At 42.2% G+C, this 23,527-nt stretch overlaps 1 long non-coding RNA gene across 1 annotated transcript; it reads left to right on the top strand.

Moving 5' to 3' along the window:
• The first annotated feature begins 11,369 nt into the window (after positions 1 to 11,369).
• LOC114645337 (uncharacterized) lies at positions 11,370 to 14,185 on the top strand. The gene is made up of 3 exons (XR_003715143.2): positions 11,370 to 11,532; positions 12,696 to 12,844; positions 13,524 to 14,185. It is a non-coding gene; the product is annotated as an uncharacterized LOC114645337 (long non-coding RNA).
• Positions 14,186 to 23,527: the final 9,342 nt, after the last annotated feature.

Below are 23,527 nucleotides of genomic sequence, written 5' to 3'. Positions count from 1 at the left end.
AAAAATGCTGGACCTAAGTGTAACACAAAAGTGTCATTATCCATGGTTGAGTTCCATCATTCTCCTACCTAAACTAGATGAGAAGTGATGTTTGTGTAATGATTTTAAGAAACTCAACAAGGTGTCTCTGATTGATGTCTACCCTTTACCCAGAGTAGATGATCTTATTGAGTGACTTGGTGAAACCTGTTTCTTGAATACCACAAATATGAGCAAGGGGTTTTGACAAATTCCTTTCGGACAATCTGTAAAAGGAAAAGGTGTCTTCAACACCCCTAATGTCCCTGGCAGTATCGTGTTCTTTGTACATTTCCAATGATTGGTAGCTAATTTACTAAACCTCACCACAAATACTGTATACAGTGCTGCTTGCTTGGATGATATTATCATCTACTGAATAAGAACATGTATGCCACCTAGTGGTGGTTCTAGGAATCTTAAACATGGCTGGACTAAGAAAATCCAGCTATCAATCCTAAAAAAATGTATTGTAATTTATCTGAAGCTAAATATAAAGGTGATAAGGTCGGACAAGGAAAGTAAAGACACAATTGTCTAAATTAGAGGTCATAAAGAACTGACTTAAATTGGGCAAGAAGAGCAAGTGTAAGCTTCTTTTAGGACTAGCAGGCTATTAGATAGATAGATAGATAGATAGATAGATAGATAGATAGATAGATAGATAGATAGATAGATAGATAGATAGATAGATAGATAGATAGATAGATAGATAGATAGATAGATAGATAGATAGATAGATAGATAGATAGATAGATCTTTAGAAATTGAAGGTGCAGTTGACTCAGTGTGAGGCATAAGAGTTAAAAAGACAAGAGAGAAAATAATAACAAACTGAATAGTAATAAAAGTACTTCACAAAATTTACAAATTGCACTTCTTATATATACAAATTGCACTGGTTAAATGTACAAATTGCACTTAAGATCTATATTGCACATTGGGAGAATGATACGGAGCAGTTTTATTATGAGTATGGCTCTGTTAAAAGCCATTGAGGCATTCCTTATGTGATTTTGGGCTTTACAAGGAATAATATCTTGTTATTGTAGCTTCTTCTTTGGTTGCCAGAACTTTTCTTCTTCCTTTCTCTTTCAGACAAAAGTGCTTGACTCAGGACTGGGAGAAGTTGAATCAGGTCATCAACCTGGTGATATCCATAAGCAGAAAACTAACACCGAGAGAAAAGGTGTGCTGTGTTGGAGTGTCAAGCCCTCACTACCCAATGAACCATCACTCAGTCAGGTATTACTTATTGGGCATAGAGTTCACTTTTGTCCCTGACTCTACTCCTTTGTAGTGGATGACCAAGAAACAAGAGGCTATTGTTTGGTTTGGTTCTTTGACCTTATTTATCATAACTAAGGGAATATTTACAATAATGCTGTGGCTCCCTATCTCTATCAGGCACATAACCTTACAATTGGTTTTGTTCTGACCCCTAAAGCCTTGTTTATACTTACCGCAAGAAGCTTGTGCATAGACCAAAATGCAAAACCTATATGCTGTGTAAATGGATGGAAGCTGGGTGGCACTATTGCCCCTTTAAAACCCAACAGACAGACGTTCTGGACACAGGTTAAAGTACCAAGAAGTAATTTATTATTTCTTCTTTCCACATAGTGCCTCCAAAGCACCACAGCCACAATAAGTTCAGCAATAAGCACAATATTCTTCTCCTCCACACCTCCCAGCAAGCATTGTCCACCTCCTCCTGACTCAGGCTCGCCTGCTGAATCTTCAGCAGTCCTTTATATAGTGCCCAACCCGGGTCAAATGGAGAACTCAAATTCTTTAGTCAGTACCCAGAAGTACTTCGGTGCTCCTGTTCACGTGATCCATTAGTACTTCTGGGCTATAGCGTAAGTATGACTCCCCTGGTCCTTCGACAGCTCCCCATGGCGAACAAAAGGGCAGTGAAACTGAACTCCAAGTCCCAGGATGCCCTGCGGGAATCCGGGGCACCGCTATACTCCAGGGGAGCTGCCATCTACCGTCTTGTGGGAGGCAGTGTCCAAAAGTTGCTAACTTTCACCATCTTTTCCTTCTCAGGGCATCCCGGCCGGGTTGAGCTGCCAGCCATCCATCACAGCTGTCTGCGATCAAAACTGCATCTTTAGATGTGGTGACCCATTTGAGCCTGCATTGATATTCTTCAAGTCAGTAGGTGACAGTGTTTGGTCAGTGTCGCACAGCAAACAATTTCACAACAGAGGAAGTGAGACTCTACTGAAGAAAAAGAGTTATGGCAGCTATTACTGGCTTTAAGAGGAAAAATAGAAGGTGGCATGTCAGACCCATTAACCAAAACCAGTGAAGGGAGAAAAAGTATAATATTCTTGCAAGTATGTGACCTACATGATTAAAAGATATACCTCAAATATTTTTGCATGTCTTCCTCACACTTTTCTGACCTGTTGAATCATATTCAGTCCTGCATTCTTCATTCTGGCATCCACACCACCTGCCTATAATCCACCTCTTCTCAAAATTCACCATTATGGATACACAGTGCCATATTCGAATCTCCATACAGGTAGAAAAAAATTCCTTATGCAGCGCTGCGAAAACCCAGCATGAGGAGGTGTGTGTCCATGTTTGATGTCATTTTTCCTGTGTGGCCCTCATGCCCACCAGACAGGGTAAAAATAGGCTTTAGACAGAGCTGATTGGGCTGGTCCAACAGTTAGGCCATGTTTTTTTAAACAGGGACAGGTTTTATGGAAACAAAATGCAAAATTGTGCTAAAAGTCATGTTTTGATTTTTTTTTTTCCTCCTGACAGTCACCAATCTGGAGTATGTGGTGGTTCTTCTTGACTTGCAGATATCAGGAACATTCATTATTTCAAAAACCAAGCTGCAAGGTTCCAGGTGCAGCCAAACAACAAATATCAGCCTTATTCCAAAAAGTAAAAGTCTTTAAATTGAAAAATCCAGGAAGTTAGAGATGAATCATAAAACCTCTGGCCCAAATGACAAAAATAACATCCTCTTTAATAAAATCCCTATGTGCGTCCAGGTGTCCATGTGTGTGTGTCTTCTGGTGAAGTGTGCATGCGCGGGGCACGGTGCGATGTGCGATATTACTGTCAGAGAAAGTTAGAGGCGTTTTACGGAAATACAAACCAGTATTACTGCGAGAGGAAATTAAAGGTACACAATACAGTGACGCATATTATAGCCACATACAAGCCAGTATTACTGTCAGAGGAGATTAAAGGCATATTACCGACGCGCACGCCTGTATTACCGCCAGAGAAAATTAAAGGTATATTACGGACGTACAAGCCAGCGGACGTACTAGACAGTATTACTGTCACAGAAAATTAAAGACACACAATACACGGCGACAGCCCACGAAGAACGGTCAGCTCAGCAAGTAAACATCAACAAAAGAAAGGCTGAAAGTAAGAAAAATACGACCAACAAAAAGAATGAGGTCAAAGTCCCTTGCCATTTAATATAGACTGTTCCTACTAATGTTTATGCACTACTGTTCTAGCGCCTGTTATTGTAACGGGCTAAATGAATAGTTTCTTTATAATTTCTAAGATTTAGTAACAAAATACACTCAAAAAAGATACCAGTAAATATAATTCTGAAACTGAATGCCTTAAAAGGCAAAACAAAGCAAACAAAACAAGTCAAAAAACCCAAAAATACTAAATATTCAAACAAGGCAAAGTTTTAAAAACACCTAGACAGAACAAAATCGTAAATAAAATATCTCAGTCAAAAAGAAAGTTGAAAGACAAAAGTTGAACTAATGATGAAGCAGCTATTTCATGAACTGCCACCTCTTAAAAATAGCAAAGGGTTGTTATGGTACAGGCAGGGTTGTTGTCCTGGTTCAAGTATATTTTATATTTCTCTTTATTCTATTCTTGTTTAGTTTTTGTTTATTTTATGCAATAATTCCATTTTCTTTGATATTGTATTGTTTATTAACCTTGTTATTTTTTTTTATGATGTGCACAGTGTTTTTAATGACATCTTGGGCATGGCCATCAGCAGTGTGTCTGTCTGGGGAGAGAGTGTCAAGAAGTTTACTTATCTCGGCAGTGACTTTCGCGTCTCTGGTGACTCTTCCTATGAAGTCAGTAGACAGATTGGGAGAGCATGGGGGGGTCATGAGGTCGCTAAAAAGGGGTGTGTGGCGCTCCCGATATCTACGCAAAAGGATGAAGGTCCAAGTCTTTAGAGTCCTTATGCTTCCTGTCTTGCTGTATGATTGTGAGACATGGACGCTATCCAGTGACCTGAGATGAAGACTGGACTCCTCCGGTACTGTGTCTCTTCCGAGAATCCTTGGATACCGCTGGTTTGACTTTGTGTCAAATGGAGTCGCGAATGAGGCACATTACCTGCATTGTGAGGGAGTGTCAGTTACGGCACTAACTGATTGTTGAGGACCCGAGTGGTTGAACCAGGCCAAGGGAATGCCCACGTAACACCTGGATGTGCCAGACAGGTGGTCATTTCTGGAGGGTGGGACTGGACCACGTGTCTGCCTGGGAGGTTGCCAACCAGGATCCAGAGCTGTTTTGTACTGTGGGGGGTGCATTAATGCACTGTACCTGTGCATGCTCCCCAACCTGACCTGACTTGTTACCTTTATGTACACTCTTAAAAGTAAAAGTGCCAGAGTGGTTCTTCAGAGTGATGCCATAGGACAACCATTTTTATTCCCAAAATACCCATCCAAATGTAGGATCCAGAAATAATCTTTTATTTATGTATATCCATAACAAACTCCATACAGTAAATAGCCATGTAAAAATGGTAACAGATTTGTGAAAAACCAATGGCTCCTGATTTTCAAAGGACTCTTGCTGCATACAATCACAAATCAATCTCAGTTCAGGTTTTCTTGATCTGCAGTAGTTCGCCTACTGATTTCCATTTTTTCACATATTAGGAAACTTTTCAAAAGACCAAAGAATCAACTTCATATTCAAAGAACCCTTCCCAGAATTAAATGGTTCTTTGTCAAGCTAAGAAGCTACAAGGAACCACACAACCCAGTAAAGAACCCTTCAAGAACCAGGAGTTTTAAGAGTGTACAGTCTGAAAAGTAAAGTGCCAAAGTGTTTTGGTTCCGAAAGAAACCATCCACATGAAGGTTCTAGAAAAAAAAAAAAAACTTTATTTATTTAGACAGGCTCCATAACCATAACCAGCCATGAACAGATGATAACAGGTTTGTGAAATCACAATTGGTTGCTGATTTTTAAAGGACTCTCGCTGCATACAATCACACAGGCTCAGTCAAATTTTCTTGATAATCATATCCTGCTAGGTAACTCAAGCCATGTGCAGGTTTTCTTAATCTGTTAGTGTCCTGCTAGGTAGCCTATCAAACATGAAAGATTTGAGTTTTTTTTTGTACACATTATGAAGTTTTTCAAAGCACAAAGAACCAACTTTTTATGCAAAGAACCCTTCCCAGAACAAAATGGTGCTTTGTCAAGCAATAGTTCTACAAGGAACCAGACAACCCAGTGAGGAACCCTAAAGTGCCATTAAAGAACCCACATTTTCAAGAGTGTAGTGCTTGAGGAGACTGTATAAAAGCAGAAGCTACTGGTAGAATGGTCAGATTCCTCATTACTTCTTTGTTTTGATCACCATGTCTTGTGATTAGAACATTAGAACAATCCAGATGAGAATAGTCCAATTCAGTCTACCAAAGCTCACCAGTCCTATCCACTTAATTGTTCTAAAACAAATCAAGTCGAGTTTTGAAAGTCTCTAAAGTCTTACTGTCTACCACTCTCCTTGGTAGCTTATTCCGTATGTCTGTGGTTCTCTGTCTAATGTTTGTGCGAAATGTATCCTTTGTGATTTTTGTATTTGCATGCGATCTTCTGGGTTTTAAACCAGGTCACAGGTTGTGTTTTCTGGATCATGATTCATTTTGATGTGTTTGCATTATGTTCTTACCTTTAAAGCCATAACCTATTTTAGCCATTTTGATCCAGCATTGGTTTTTGTGTTCCTTTCTTGAATTCTTTATAATTAAAATTGAAAATATTCAAGGAATTTTGTTTGTTTTTGTTTGTCCATATGGTTTTACAGGTTTTATCTCCCTCTTTTTATATTGATGGACATTTTTAAAATTTATTGAACTTTACAGGTATTAGCCTCAGCTTGCACTTGTGAAGGTCAGGACGTCTGCCTTTAAAGTTTGGGGTGAGGCAGCCTGTGGTCAAGGCTATTCCAGTAGGCCAAGTCCAGAACTAAGGGCAGCTCTGCCCTTTGTTGTTGGTCTTTGAGAAGTTTGCTCCCCTTTAAATGAACATTTTCATAAATAAATTTGAACCCATGGCTCCCATCCCCCCTAACCCCAAAAGCAAGGAATCTAATAAAAACTAAATGTGTCCTGCACCACCTACACACTAGCATGACATTAGTCATACTCTTGATGGTGCTATGCCAAAACATTAAAAATTAAATAAAGACAAATGAGATACCTTGTTTCCTAATCCAGTTAAAACCAGATATAACTCTGTGTCGTAGTTCTCTCCATCTAGTATAAGTGGAGTGGCATGATCAGAAACAATAATACTGCATTAAAAATAGTTATAAATTGTGTATTGATAACACATAAAGTTCTGAAAGCAATAAAACTCAATGTAAAGGAAGTAAACTAACCACTAGAGGGTGCTATAGACTTTCTCTTTTAAAACTATTCAGACTTCACAGCATAGCTTGCCAACCAACAACAAAGATATTGCAATCTGCCTTGACATCAGATTCAACATTGTAATAAATGTTATAAATAGGAATCTGAATCTACTCTTCCGAAGTTTCAAATGACTTATATTAGTTAATCTCCAAGATATTTTGCGCTCTTGTAACTTGTTCAAAACAAACATGGAAATCAATATAGAAGCATGTATATGTACCTTCCAGTCTTGTCCATTCCGGCTTGTTAGTTGAATTCCAGTCAGTCTCCACTGTAAATCTAAGAAAGTGAAGGGAAGGTGGTCGAAAAAACCTTTTTGGCATATATTTGCCTGTCATTGTTTTTTGTCAGTTTTTTCAATTCTATTTTAATGTCAGTGAATCAGTAAAATATTAAAAAATTTACATTCATTCTAAATACATGTAACAATTATTAAAAATCAAAAACTAAAATCCCTCATATCTGTAAGATCATTTTTGGTTACACTCCAAATTCTCTACATTGTGGACTTGCGTATCCGCTGTTTGCTTTAATTCTCCTTAAAATGTGTCTAGAACTTGACTGGAGGCCATCTGTGGCAAACCGAACTGACTGGAAATTGTTTAGAAAGTCACACACTTTTACCAGTTTTCAGAAGGTCCTACAATGCACACAGCATGTCAGGACAAAAACCAAGCTATGAAATCCAAGGAATTCTCTGTAGACCTACACGATCAAATTATGGTGAGGTACAGATCAGGGCAAGGGTATATAACACATTTCTAAAGCTTTGAGTGTTCCCAGGAGCACAGTGGCCTCAATGATTGTGAAACAGAAGTAGTCTGATACCACAAGGATTCTTCTTATAGATGGCTCTTTGGCCAAACTGAGCAACTGGGCAAAAGGGGCATAGACAGGGAAGTGACCAAGAACTTAAGAAACACTCTAACAGAGCTTCAGAAGTCCTCTCCTGAGATAGGAGAACCTGTTAAAAGAATGAACATCTCAGCAGCTCTCCCTTAATTAAGCATGTATGGTAGGAGGCTAGATGGACGCCACTCTTGAGTAAAGGGCACTCAAGAGTACTGGATTTTCTGGTCTGATGAAACAAACGTTGAACTATTTGGGCAGAACTTCAGACACTATATCCGGTGAAGACCTGATACTGCTCATTACCCATGGTGGAGCCAGAATCATGTTATTGGGATGCAGGAACAGGAAGACTGGTCAGAATTAAGGGAATGATGAATACAGCTGAATATAGAGAGGTCCTTGAACAAAACCTGCTCCAGAGTTCATGCCAGCTCAGATTGGGATGATGCTGCCTTTTGCCCTGACGATGACCTGAAGCATACAGCCAAGATAACACTTAAGTTGCCTTTTGGGACAAGTCCCTGACTATTCTTGAGTGGCCCAGCCAAAGCCCAGACTTAAATCACATAGAGATATGAAGAATATATATATACTCCTGTGAGCCCACCACATACAGGAGGAATAGGGGCCGGTTGCAATGTGACCTGGGCAGTAGTTGAAGCAGAGGCCTTGAAGGACTGGAGCCCAGACACACAAACTGATTCTTGGGATGTGGAATGTCACCTCTCTTAGGGCAAAGGAGCCAAAGGTGGGGGGGTGAGGCAGAGAGCTACCAACTAGATGTAATTGGGCTCAAGACCACTCACTTGTTTTGTTCTGGAAGCAAATCTCCCGAAATAGATTGGACTCTCCTTTACTCTGGAGTTGCCTGGGGGAAATATGTTGAATGGGAGTGGGCTTCTTATTGAGTCCCTGCCTAGTCAATGCCATGTTAGAGTTTGTCCCAGAGAACAAGAGGGCTGCCTCTGTGTGGCTGTAGATCACGGAGGGAAAGACTGTGACTGACATATGTGCCTAATGTATCAAATGTTACTTCAGTGTACCAGGTCTTCTTGGAGTCATTGGCGTGGATCCTGGAAAGGGTCCCAGCTGGGAACTCCATAGTTCTGCTGATAGATATCAGCGCCCACGTGGACAATGATGAAGACACCTAATGAGGCGTTATTGGGAGGAACGGTGTCCCTGATCTAAAGTGGAAGAAATAAGGTTTCTTCTCAGGGAGGCTGGGCTGAAACTCCATTATAGGATGAGAATCTCAGTGATTTGGGAAAGTGTCAGAGTAGAGTCACTGCTCCTCTGGATCGAGAAGAGCCAGATGAGGTAGATTGGACATGTTGTAAGAATGTCCCTCACAAAACTGCTTTGGGCACATCCCACTAGACCCTGCAGCAGACCCAGAACACACTGGATAGATTATATCTTTTATCTGGCTTGGGAACACCTGGGAATTCCCCAGGAAGTACTTGACTTCATAGCTGGGGTCAAGAAAGTCTTGTCTGACCTGCTTAGTGTGCTGCCAACGCAACCAGGGCTTCACCCATTGGAAGCACTTCCAGGCCATACAGAAGTTCCAAAGAATAGGAAGTGTAAGTCCCTGCAGCACCCTCTAGCAGCACCCATGGACCCCAGCAGTGTTATGCTATCAGACAACAATTCCCGTCATTCCCTGTTGGCGTCTGAATGGGTACCGAGGCATAGGGATACTGCAGCCTAGCGTATGGTGGAAGACAATATTCTGTATACAATGTTTTCCCCTGTCCTCCAGCATTATTGGCGTCCGGGACCAATAAGGATCCCCACTCAAGCTCTGCTGGGACTTCGGTGTTTGCAGGTTGTTTCTCATAATATATAATGTCACAAACAAAGTTCCAATATATGAGAAATTAATAAAAAAAAGACAAATCACTATGAAACCTGAGCTAAGATCTGGTGAAATTACTATTTGGCAGACTTGATGCAGACAGGTTAATCAGATTGCTGGCGTCCCCTATTTTCTGTCCTGCATTTATTTATGTTTTTTAGTATTTCAGTTCATTAATTGATTTCTTGTTATTTTTACTTCCATTTGCTGTTTAAATTGCTTTCTGATAATTAACCACTGAAAGACATTCTCTGTATAGAGGCATAGCAGTTGGGTTCAAATCCCAACCTGATTATTATTTTTGAGAAATTTGTATTTTCTCCCCATATAATTATGTATGGCGGCACGGTGGCGCAGTGGGTAGCGCTGCTGCCTCGCAGTTGGGAGATCTGGGGACCTGGGTTCGATTCCCGGGTCCTCCCTGCGTGGAGTTTGCATGTTCTCCCCGTGTCTGTGTGGGTTTCCTCCGGGCACTCCGGTTTCCTCCCACATACCAAAGACATGCAGGTTAGGTGGATTGGCGATTCTAAATTGGCCCTAGTGTGTGCTTGGTGTGTGGGTGTGTTTGTGTGTGTCCTGCGGTGGGTTGGCACCCTGCCCAGGATTGGTTCCTGCCTTGTGCCCTGTGTTGGCTGGGATTGGCTCCAGCAGACCCCCGTGACCCTGTGTTCAGATTCAGTGGGTTGGAAAATGGATGGATGGATGGATAATTATGTATTCCTTTGTGTATTGTTTTAAGGTAGAGGGGCCTTGGCATCTTTACATCTTTAAAGAAACTCAAAATAGAAATGCCTCATGTTACAGGTGTATGTCCTCCTTACCATAACATTTAAAAGAGAACAACCCTATTACAGTGTCTTGTTTTGGACCCACGGTGGGACCAAACAATAATGCAAAATTTACAAATAAACTCCATAAGCTCATTCATTTCCTCATTGCTGTTATTAAAGTACAGTGTTTTGTTGTTAAAATGCCATATTACATACCCCAATACCACATTGTAATGTTTTTCTTTCTTCCTTCAAAGATGGGTGAAGTGCACATCTTCCCTAACCAGAACCCTCCAATGGCTTTCTTGAACATTCTGATTTCATTTGTGTACAATTTGATGGACAGATTTTTATCTACTAAATGAGAAGGATGTTTCAACTTTCAAATGACACCACATTCCCCTTTCTATGTTTTTCACTTTCTATATTTCAGAATATTTATTTTTTTCTGAATCTTGCAACTATTGGTGTTGTAATTTGGATACACAGTATAATTTCTATACCAACTACACATTTTCTAACAGAGTAAGTTCTGCCCTTCAGAATGATACATAGGCCATGGATCTTCATTTGTGGATAAGTATGCTATGGATACTATAAAGGCCAGCCCTGACACAGACAAACGTAGGTTCAAAGCACACAAACGGTTTTCATTTTCTTTTTCCTTTGTGGGAAACGCTTCCCTGTTCCCCACAAGTATAACACACAGTTCCCAGGACAACACAATACTTTTCCTTCTCTTTTCTCTTTTTTGCTCCTCCACTCTCCCTCTGGCAAGCTTCGTCGTCCTCCTCCCGACTCTGGCTACCGGAGAAGTGGCTGCTGTCTCGTTTTATAAGACACCTGGAAGTGCTCCAGGTGCCTGATTACCTCTGTAGGGATGAGCAACAGCTACAGCACCCCCTGGTGGTTGCTGTCGCTACCCGATCTGTGGTGCCTACCCGATTTGCGCGCGCATGCGCAGAGCTTTACTATTACGACCCTGCCTGATCTGCGTTTTTTTCCTTTGCGACAAGAGTCCCCATCCGATTTGTCTCGCGCACACGCTCTCTGCTTAATTAAAATTCATTTCATGACGCTGCCCGATTTGTTCTGAGCATATCTAATGTTTTACGACACACATCATTCATCAGGTTTGGCTTGTACTTGCGAGTCATTTTTGTGTTGTCGTTTATCTCTGTATGTAAGTGAACTTCTTACTGGAAAAGATGGAAACTTTTGAATTTTATAACGTATTGGAAGATGTGTCGCCTGAAAAATTTTACTCCAGTCGAATGAAGAGGGAGCGAAATGAAATGTGAGGTGTATCTGTGAACTTTATAATGGACATGTACAGCTTTTTGTAAGTAAATAATTTTTAGTTGCAATACTTTGTAATCTCGTGGCTTACTCGTAAAAATCACAGCATTTTCCGTGTTTGGGTTAATGGATTAATGTATGTATGTCATTTATTTCGTAACACCCTATTAGCATTTGGTGGTGTGTTTCTTTTAACATTTGTCCACATTTTTTTATCTTAAAGAGTGAAAGGCGTGCTAATTATTAAGCAAAACAATGTAATCGAGGTGTCGAAATAGGAATAGAATTAGGAGAGCACGTCTGACACTCGAACCTGAGTAAAGTGTGCCCTCCAAAGCCATCTGTATTTTTTATTATGTTGATATCAGATTACATCAATACTGTACAAGGGTATATCGATGAAGGCTAAATTACATAGGAGAATAGCAACAACTAACTCATTACAAGAAAGAGAGATGTAGATAATAGCATTACAAACTGTTAATGAAGCAGCTCAGAATCTTACATGGTTTAATTATTTTAGTGTGTTTTCCGTTTTTAAAGCTATTTCTAGCATATTAATGTCCATACAGAAAGATGTAATAGAGGGTCTAACATTCTGAACTTTACACTTATGAGTAGGAAATTTATGAAGCAAGGAAACCACAGTTACTGCATTTTCTAACATTTAGTATTCAAAACTGTATACAGAAGAAGAACAAGAATTAAACAGTGAGATATTGTTTTGTCATTCAAGACAGTAACAGAAATAAATCTTTATAAAACATTTTAGAATAGGAGCAGAAGTAAGAAATGTGAGAGGTGATTTGTCTTCATTTGTACAAAAACTACATTTCGGGGATAAATTAATGTCATACTTATGAATTAATTTGTTAGTTGGCTACTATTTATTCATAATTTTGAAATGGATTTCTTTAACCTTGGTTGGAAAAACTTCTATGGCACAAAACAGGCAATTTTAAAATGTATGTCCAAAGCCATGAGAGAAGTGTGGTGTGTGTCTGATGTGGCACAGTGACAGGCTGGGCACCTGCTGTTGTCATTTGTCATTAGCTTATCGTTTAAGCTGTTGGTTTAGGAGGAGTACACACACACACACATTTAACTGAATATAATGGAGAAGGCTTGCTCTTTACAACATTTCTTATTGCTGCAGTTAGAAAAACAATACTCCTTTATTATATATTTTTTTTCTTGACCCTACAGGATGCCCAGTGGTAACCAGCCTACCATGTGGCTCAACAGATGCCAGTGTACCTGAATTCTGAGACACAATTGGACATTCTTTTCTTCTGCTTTTAAGATTCCCAGTTTGGGATGATGTGCAGTTCATGTTAGATTTGCTATTTCTACAGGTAAGACTACTGCATAATTCTTGCAAAGCCTCCCCATATTTATTACTTGATCTGTAATATTTTGCTGCCTTGAATACTGTACTGTATGTCTGCTCACTCTGTCCAGTAACTAACAAGGCTTTTTAATTTTAGACAGGAAAGCCTCAGAGTGTGAATCCTCACAAACACAGAGACTGAGGCACATCAGTACCAGCACTCACAAAACGGGGATGTTGTTCCTTTTTGTAAAATAACATTTATTTTCTTAAGTTATTGTGCTTTGTTGTTGGATTTTGAAAGAACCAAGACTTAATTTTAACTTAAAACAAAACTAAGGCAGGAGTGAAAAACAAAGATGTTTTCATGTAAGTAATGACACCTGAGCACATCACATTAGAAGTTCAGATATACAGAGATTGTAACACAATATGTACTGTATCCATAATGTAAAAGGAAAAAAATGATGGTACATATAATGAAGTTGGGGTTCTTTCAACATCCAACAAAAAAAATCACAGAAATTTAAAAAAATATTATTAGTCAGACTTTACTCTAAGCAGAACTTTATCTATTGTGATGGTTTACTTTGGTAATAATTGATCTACAGGAGTACTAAGGAAGGAGACAGAACAAGAAATAAGGGTACACTTAATGTTTGAACTCCATGAGTGAATATCTACTGTGTTTATGTTTTTAACAGTTACAGTGAAGTAGAAGAGTCTGGCCGTGTTATGGGGCAGCAGTTAAAGAAGGAAGGAGCGATGTGTACCATGTTGAAGTAGCAGCTGGCCTTCCTGCCTGGCACTTGTAGAATCCTCCATCTCAACCTCTGCTCAGATCTGCTGTGCCTTTGCCAAGTGATCACGAGGTATTGGCCTTTTTGTTTTTTTTTTTTCTTCTGAAAACTGTCTCAGTCTCATGACACTGGCTGCTGGCTGCCTGTCTCACGTAGAACTGATTTCAAGGTTCTATTAAATAATTAGAAAGCTTTGAGTATTTTAGACCCTGCCTGTATTTTGGAGTGTCTGCTATCAACATTTCTTTTCTGAAACATTGCTTTGCTTTTTATTCCAAGATCAACCATAAAAACTGGCAGCTTTCTGTACTGTGGAATGCTTTGCCAATAGAGAAGTGCCAGGCTACAAATGTCAAGCATTTCAAAAAACATCAACAAGCCCATTTTTCTAATTTGGCTTTTTCTTAATTACTTGCATTGGTTGTAATAGATTAGAAATGGTACTGTGTACACTTTGTAAGCTCTGCACTGGGCACTAACGTCTGCTGATTTTCTCTGTTGTTTTTTTTCCACTTTATTGCAATGGTGCCCCCCTTCATCTCCACCATCTGTTAAATCAACTCCAACTGCCTATGATAAAAAAAAGTTCACAAGACGTCCTGAAATGAAATTGTGATTGGTGTGAGACGGCCACAATTATGTATGCTGGGATGTGCAGAGGGGGCTGTGTGGGCTTTGGCTTGGGACCCCCAGAGGTTTATTATCTCTGGCAACCTTGAAAGCTGCAAGTTTGTCTTTGTCCCTGGCCATTTGACCAGGCAGTGCATTTATTACAAAGGACAAGGACCCCTCCATTTGCTTCTTATTTACTTTTATAATACCTTCAATTTTCTTTGTAACTGTACATTTTTGTAGAGCAATTTGAGCAACACTTGTAAGCAAAGGTGATATAAAAATATTATTAGTGAACAAATGTTAAGGGACAGATCAGGAAAAATGTCTAAATTTTTAGTTTAAATAGAACACATTTATATGGAATAGTGCAGGATAACAACTCTGAGTAGCATCTTGTTCATAAAGCTAAAATAGCATTTTTCCATTTTTGACAAATTTAATGATTCACTTTTATTGTGCTCAAAACCCTGGCTAACATTTTTTTTAAAATACTAAGGTAAAAATATGCAAATATATTTGTGTTGTCCTTCCCTGATAGTTTTTAACACCACCCCTTGTTGGCCATTTTCATTGTAGTTGTGCTCTGGTTAAATGCATTTACCATTCATACATCTTCATCCATCCATCCATTGTCTCTCGCTTATCCGAGGTCAGGTCGCGGGGGGCAGCAGCTTGAGCAGAGATGCCCAGACTTCCCTCTCCCCGGCCACTTCTTCTAGCTCTTCCGGGAGAATCCCAAGGTGTTCCCAGGCCAGTCGAGAGACATAGTCCCTCCAACGTGTCCTGGGTCTTCCCCGGGGCCTCCTCCCAGTTAGACGTGCCCGGAACACCTCACCAGGGAGGCGTCCAGGAGGCATCCTGATCAGATGCCCGAGCCACCTCATCTGACTCCTCTCGATGCGGAGGAGCAGCGGCTCTACTCTGACCCCCTCCCGGATGACTGAGCTTCTCACCCTATCTTTAAGGGAGAGCCCAGACACCCTGCGGAGGAAACTCATTTCAGCCGCTTGTATTCGCAGTCTCGTTCTTTCTGTCACTACCCATAGCTCATGACCATAGGTGAGGGTAGGAACATAGATCGACTGGTAAATTGAGAGCTTCGCCTTGCGGCTCAGCTCCTTTTTCACCACGACAGACCGATGCAACGCCCGCATTACTGCGGATGCCGCACAGATCCGCCTGTCGATCTCACGCTCCATTCTTCCCTCACTCGTGAACAAGACCCAGAGATACTTGAACTCCTCCACTTGGGGCAGGATCTCGCTACCAACCCTGAGAGGGCACTCCACCCTTTTCCGGCTGAGGACCATGGTCTCGGATTTGGAGGTGCTGATTCTCATCCCAGCCGCTTCACACTTGGCTGCGAACCAATTCAGAGAGAGCTGAAGATCACGGCCTGATGAAGCAAACAGGATAATATCATTTGCAAAAAGCAGTGACCCAATCCTGAGCCCACAAAACCGGACCCCCTCAACGCCCTGGCTGCGCCTAGAAATTCTGCCCATAAAAGTTATGAACAGAATCAGTGACAAAGGGCAGCCCTGGCGGAGTCCAACTCTCACTGGAAACGGGTTCAACTTACTGCCGGCAATGCGGACCAGGCTCTGGCAACGATCGTACAGGGACCGAACAACCCTTATAAAGGGGGCCGGTACCCCATACTCTTGGAGTACCCCCCACAGGATTCCCCGAGGGACACAGTCGAATGCCTTTTCCAGGTCCACAAAACACATGTAGACTGGTTGGGCAAACTCCCATGCACCCTCCAGAACCCTGCTAAGGGTATAGAGCTGGTCCACTGTTCTGCGACCAGGACGAAAACCACACTGTTCCTCCTGAATCCGAGGCTCGACTATCCGACGGACCCTCCTCTCCAGGATCCCCGAATAGACTTTTCTAGGGAGGCTGAGGAGTGTGATCCCTCTGTAGTTGGAACACACCCTCCGATCCCCCTTCTTAAAGAGGGGGACCACCACCCTGGTCTGCCAATCCAGAGGCACTGTCCCTGATGTCCATGCGATGTTGCAGAGGCGTGTCAACCAAGACAGTCCTACAACATCCAGAGCCTTGAGGAACTCCGGGCGTATCTCATCCACCCCCGGGGCCCTGCCACCAAGGAGTTTTTTGACCACCTCGGTGACCTCAGTCCCAGAGATGGGGGAGCCCACCTCTGAGTCCCCAGGCTCTGCTTCCTCATTGGAAGGCATGTTAATGGGATTGAGGAGGTCTTCGAATTACTCCCCCCACCGACCCACAACGTCCCGAGTCGAGGTCAGCAGCGCACCATCCCCACCATATACAGTGTTGACACTGCACTGCTTCCCCTTCCTGAGACGCCGGATGGTGGACCAGGAGCTCCTCGAAGCCGTCCGAAAGTCGTTCTCCATGGCCTCCCCAAACTCCTTCCACGCCCGAGTTTTTGCCTCAGCAACCACCAAAGCCGCATTCCGCTTGGCCTGCCGGTACCTATCAGCTGCCTCCAGGGTCCCACAGGACAAAAGGGTCCTGTAGGACTCCTTCTTCAGCTTGACGGCATCCTTTACCGCCGGTGTCCACCAACGGGTTCGGGGATTGCCGCCACGACAGGCACCGACCACCTTACGGCCACAGCTCCGGTCAGCTGCCTCAACAACAGAGGCACGGAACATGGCCCATTCGGACTCAATGTCCCCCACCTCCCTCGGGATGTGGTCGAAGTTCTGCCGGAGGTGGGAGTTGAAGCTACTTCTGACAGGGGGCTCTGCCAGACGTTCCCAGCAGACCCTCACAACACGTTTGGGCCTACCACGCCTGACCGGCATCCTCCCCCACCATCGAAGCCAACTCACCACCAGGTGGTGATCAGTTGACAGCTCCGCCCCTCTCTTCACCCGAGTGTCCAAGACATGTGGCTGCAAGTCCGACGACACGACCACAAAGTCGATCATCGAACTGAGGCCTAGGGTGTCCTGGTGCCAAGTGCACATATGAACACCCCTATGCTTGAACATGGTGTTCGTTATGGACAATCCGTGACGAGCACAGAAGTCCAATAACAAAACACCGCTCGGGTTCAGATCGGGGGGGCCATTCCTCCCAATCACGCCCTTCCAGGTCTCACTGTCATTGCCCACGTGAGCATTGAAGTCTCCCAGCAGAACGAGGGAGTCCCCAGAAGGTATGCCCTCTAGCACCCCTCCATGGACTCCAAAAAGGGTGGGTACTCCGAACTGCTGTTCGGTGCATACGCACAAACATCAGTTAGGACCCGTCCCCCCACCCGAAGGCGAAGGGAGGCTACCCTCTCATCAACCGGGGTAAACCCCAATGTACAGGCTCCAAGTCGGGGGGCAATAAGTATACCCACACCCGCTCGGCGCCTCTCACTGGGGGCAACTCCAGAGTGGTACAGAGTCCAGCCCCTCTCAAGGAGATTGGTTCCAGAGTCCAAGCTGTGCGTCGAGGTGAGTCCGACTATATCTAGCCGGAACCTCTCAACCTCGCGCACAAGCTCAGGCTCCTTCCCCTTCAGAGAGGTGACATTCCACGTCCCAAGAGCCAGCTTCTTTTGCCGAGGATCGGACCGCCAAGGTCCCCGCCTTTGGCCACCACCCAACTCACACTGCACCCGACCTCCTTGGCCCCTCCCATAGGTGGTGAGCCCATGGGAAGGGGGACCCACGTTGCCTCTTCGGGATGTGCCCGGCCGAGCCCCATGGGTGCACTTTATGATTACTGAATTTTCTACTCATAATATACATACAGTATATATACATATAAATATGGGTGTGTGTATAATTTTTTTTTGAGAAACATTGTTCAGGGCGGCATGGTGGGTAGCGCTGCTGCCTCGCAGTTGGGAGACCTGGGGACCCGGGTTCGCTTCCCGGGCCCTCCCTTCGTGGAGTTTGCATGTTCTCCCCGTGTCTGCGTGGGTTTCCTCCAGGCGCTTCGGTTTCCTCCCACAGTCCAAAGACATGCAGGTTAGGTGGACTGGCGATTCTAAATTGGCCCTAGTGTGTGCTTGGTGTGTGGGTGTGTTTGTGTGTGTCTTGCGGTGGGTTGGCACCCTGACCAGGATTGGTTCCTGCCTTGTGCCCTGTGTTGGCTGGGATTGGCTCCAGCAGACCCCCGTGACCCTGTGTTCGGATTCAGCGGGTTGGAAAATGGATGGATGGAAACATTGTTCACAGATCTTTCACTTTTATTTTTAAATGTACCATTTATTTCTTCAATAAAAAATGTATGAATAAGTGTATTGTGTTTCTTTTTTTAAGTTATAAAAATGAACTGGCTCTGTATCAATATTGGTGAATAAAACCATTGATATGACAGCAGTGTGTTATGTTGATTAAACTTGTAAGAAAGAATATCACTGCCCTTTGTCCACATGGTGTTCATCAAAAACTGAACTATTTCATGCTATTTAAATTCTGCTCAGTTAGTGGAGAATATTTTATTTTACAGCTGTTAAATTCAGTTCAGTTTTATTATATTAATAGGTAAGTTGGTTTCTCAGCGGGTTTTACAGAGACACCTTGAAATAACATTAAAAACATATCATTAAGAACAAATGTATTACAAATATGAACTAAAGCAGCAAGCACTTACTGTAAAAAAAATAGATCAAATAGATTGATTCAAGTGATAACAGCTCACTTCCTTAATTTAAATCTGTGGATATAAAGTTAAACTTCTTTGTAAGATTAATAGCCATTGGAATAAATGACGATTTGAACCGGTGGCTTTATACTCTTCATTTCTTCAGCATCTGACCTGATTGCACAACTGAGAACGAATTAAAGAATCTGAACAAGTGGACAGTCACAGTTAATATTAAAGAGGGATAGTCAGCACAATGCCATGCAACACAGTGTTAATTTTCTTTTTTTTTTAAAAAGGACCATATATTTCTATAAAACTGGCTGGATACATTAGGTTTTTTAAACCTGATGCCTTAAGACAAATGGCAATTTTATCAATAATAATTGATGTCTAAAGGCTTTTTTAAACAAATGCAATTTGCTTATAAGAGGGAAGTTAATAATAGCAACAATAGATTAAAACGGAAAGGAAACTTTATATGATTTATTACATGAGTGGGAAAATAAAAACAATACATACGTTATATAACATATATATATATAGTACCTGCCAAATAATACAAAGAGTACACAGCGTGTGTTTCGCCCTAATTGGGGCTTATCAGGTGTGCACACCTAAGCTTCCTCTTACGGCGATCAAACATTGGACATCAATGTTACGCCACAAAGGCTGCTTCGTTTATTTTGCAGGATGAATATTTTCATTATGGTCAATTAATGTGGGACTAAAATGAATAAACCGTAATGTCAAGTTGTACTGCATGCACAGTTCCGATCAGGCCGTGCCGTAAAGTGGATTTTTTTGTTTTTAATGTTTTTTTCATTAAGCACATGCGGTGTGTGTCACTACTTGGTTCACGTTGCCGGCACAATCTGCGTGCGCGTGCGTATTGAAAGGCTACGTCATCACACACTTTACGGTGCTGCCCAATCTGTATAACGCATGCATGAACACTTTACGGCATGTTAGGCTTTCAATACGCCTGCGTGCGCAAATCGGGTAGTCACGCAGATCGGGTAGCGACAGCGCCCATGGATCACAAACAGGGCTGCACCAAACTCCAACTCCCAAGAAGCCCTGGGGGTGTCCTAGGCACCTCTGCAACCCAGGGGGGCTGCCATCTAGTGTTCTGGGGAAGGTACTGTCCTGGCCAGGCTTGCTCCCCCGGTCCATACAAGAGAGAGGCGTCCCGGACGGGGTCAGCCACAATACTTATTTAAAAACAGTAAAAGTGGGGAAAAAGAATCTTGTTTTCTGTACTCCTTTAAAACAGTAACACTAGACATAATACTCGTGGATGTTTCATAACATTTTTTTTTTGTCCATTCTTGACACAGTGCAAGACACTTTTATAGTGTTGGGAAGCTTATTCCAACATCTGTGGAAATAAGAATACCTTTCAAAGTGCATTTTTTCGATACAAACATTAGTGAATTTTGCAACTTATGTTGCTGTAACACATGAGTGCAACATAACAAATTCTTCAGCTGTAAAATTCTGAAAGTGAAATGTCTGACTTTTATTTTGAGGGTTACAGCACAAATATTGGATGAAGGGTGATGAAGTTATAGCCAACTAAATCAAAGTAGGAGAATACGGACCAAAATGACGCTGAGTTTAAAGGGTTAATAACATAATTGACAAAAGTGGATGCAGAGGTGGCCCTTCTTCTTTATCGTATTACCTCTCAGTACAGACTATCATGTTAATCAGCACACACTTAGAGGCTAATGCAACAGATTTTTCACACAGAGAGCACATTATATATTACATTTTATCCTATCTTCCTGAAAAAATCCATTTAAAGCATTTTTTTTGTTTATTTCATGACTAACTAATCTAGAGACAGACCACCCCAAGCCTGAAGGGGAATTATTCTGTCCCATAATAGAAAAAAGCTCATGATTACAGCTACTGCATTTTACATTGCCTAGAGATCTGGGGCTCAGTCACCTTAATAGTTGTTTTGTTGCTTTTGTTGACGAGGCATCAAGTGGCTTGTGGGTTTCTTGAGAATCTTCAGTGTCTGCCATTATCGATGTATTGTTGGCCTTCTTTGGGCGTGCAGGTTATGAAATTCACAGAAAGTAGTGAATGACACTGTGAAAATTTCGGGCGACTATAGCTCTTCTGGATCAGCTGATGTTTAAAGATATTTCTGGCTCATCTGAGGCAGAATTTGATCTTCATGAGGTTTCCATTCCTCTGTAGCCCCAACATGGATGGTACTAGAGACAAGTCCTGGTGTGCACCTTTCCTCCTCATATAATCATCAGCAAGTACTGAAGCAGCCCCTGCAGTCCTTATATCATAAACTGTTGAATCCAACACACACCTGTTTGTTTTAGTTACATGAATGCATTTGGCAATGGGGGGCAGCACATTGACTTAATGAAAAAGCTGGGAAAAAGAACAACGTGCTCTTCTCTTATGTTTGAGAGAAGCACCCATGTGATCACTGTTTCCATTGGTCATTCCATGACAGCACCCCCTTTCCCTTTCTCACTTATGGTGAACAATAATAAGGCCCTATGTACACCAAGGACACAAACATCAGTTGATTGTGTGGATTTGTCTATCTATATAAACAGTGGTTGCAGTTTTCTCTGTCTATCTTTTCCATCTTTTGCCTGATCCTTCACTTGCTGAGGAGGATTTAGTGGTGAAAGTGGCTCCACAATGAGAGGTCCCATCATCAGGCATGAAGTTCTCCATCACACTCCTTAGGGACTTCTGCATGTGTTCCTTGAAACCCTGACCCATACACATATAGAGTAGAGGATTGAGACAGCTACTGAAATAGGCAAGAGCAAGCGCATAGATATGGATGGTCAGTAGGTTGAAATTCCAAATAGAAAATGGGGTTAAGACTAATAGGAAGTTCTTGATGTGATATGGCAGCCAACATAAAAAAAAGGTCACAATCACCACACAGATCAGCCTCACCATTTTCTTTGACCTGTTTCCAAATCCTCTGCCATTTTGACTCACTCGCTGGAGTATGAGGAAATGGCAAACAGTGATGAAACCAAACGGGAGGAGGAACCCCAGCAGGAACTGATGGATTATTATCCCAAGCTTTACCAGCTGAGTATTTTGAGCAAAGCGACTAAGGTCAAGCAAGCAGAAAATTTTGTTACCAAATAGTCCTTTGAACTCTCTGCGGTAAATAAATATCGGAAGAGCAAGAAGCATGGAGAGCATCCAGACCAGAAAGCAAACTACACTGGCATGACGGAGTTTTCGGTGGTTTAGACACCACACAGGCTTAGCCACAAGAATAAAGCGGTCCAGGCTGATAACAGAGAGAAAAAAGTTACTGCTGAACATACAAATAAGAAAGAAGCCAGGCGTGATCTTGCACATTGAAAAGCCAAATATCCAGTGATAGTCATGAACAATTGTATGTATCGTGAAAGGGAGAAGGAAGCAGCGAAGGAGGTCAGCACAAGCGAGATTTAAGAACCAGATTGAATTGACCGTGCATTTCATTTTAAATCCTAAAATCCAAATAGCTACAGCATTCCCTGAGATTCCCAGGAAGAAAATCACAGTGAAAAAAAACAACACCAGAATGTGATGGGCCTGAAACGTCACTGATGTTGGTTCTTCTTGTAACCAGAAAGTCGAATTACTGAATTCCTCCAAGTTCAAGCCAGTGTAGTTTATATCAGTTAAATTCCATTCTGCTCCATACTCATGCTGAAACCATGAAAAATCCGATGCCTCCATAGTTCCAGGAGAAAGTAAATATATGCTGAGAAAAAAACAGGATAAAGTAAGCCAGAGCTGGTTTTTGAACAGTAAGTAATAAATAGAAAAGGTAATATATAAAACAGTGAATTATTAAATAAACCCTGCACTGTAAATTAGGTTTTACCTAGGTGTACCTAGGCCTCATTCTTGACCCTTACCAAAGTGATTTTGGTAGTGATAGTTCCAAGAGGGGCGGCACGATGGTGCAGAGTAAGTGGTATTGGTAGTGGTGGAGGTGCTGCTGCGCTTCACAGTAACAAGACTAGAGTTCACGTCTCAGATCTTCCCTGCGTAGAGTCTGGATGTTCTCCCAGTGTCTGCGTGGGTTTCCTCCTACAGTCCAAAGACATGCAGGTAAGGAGGACTGGTGACACTACATTGGCCCTAGAGTGTTTGTTTGTATGAGTGTGTTCACCCTTACGACCCACTAGCACTCTGTTCCTGCCTTGCAGCTGATGATTGTATTGTCACATGTGTGCACATGGGAGGCAGCTACAGGGCTCTACTGCTGGTAATTATCGGATGTACCAGCGGTTGGCACTGTGTAATAATGCCTTCTCTCTTCCTCCTTCTGTAAAACGGAAGACTGATGACCATTACACCTCTGACGTCACCATTGACATCTTGTCTCGTTCTTTACACTGAGCAGGGGTGTCGAACTCCAGGCCTGGAGGGCTACAGTGGCTGCAGGTTTTCATTCTAACGCTTTTCCTAATCATTGACCAGTTTTCACTGCTAATTAACCCCTTTTCTCTTCATTTTAATAGCCCTGTTTTTAAGGATTCAGTCCTCTGAATTGATTCCTTTCTTTATTAAATGACAGACGAACACAAATGAGATGTTAAATGAGCCAACAGATGACCTGCTAAACTGGGGCTTCAAGTTACAACCAATTTCACTCCAATCACTTTCTTAATGAGAAGCCGATTCTTTCTGTTAATTAAACCCGTTAT

Source organism: Erpetoichthys calabaricus, chromosome 1 (genome assembly GCF_900747795.2).
Source record: "Erpetoichthys calabaricus chromosome 1, fErpCal1.3, whole genome shotgun sequence".
Classification (NCBI taxonomy): Eukaryota; Metazoa; Chordata; class Cladistia; order Polypteriformes; family Polypteridae; genus Erpetoichthys; species Erpetoichthys calabaricus.
The sequence above is the reverse complement of the archived record's forward strand: the minus strand, read 5'-3'. Positions and strand labels throughout refer to the sequence as shown.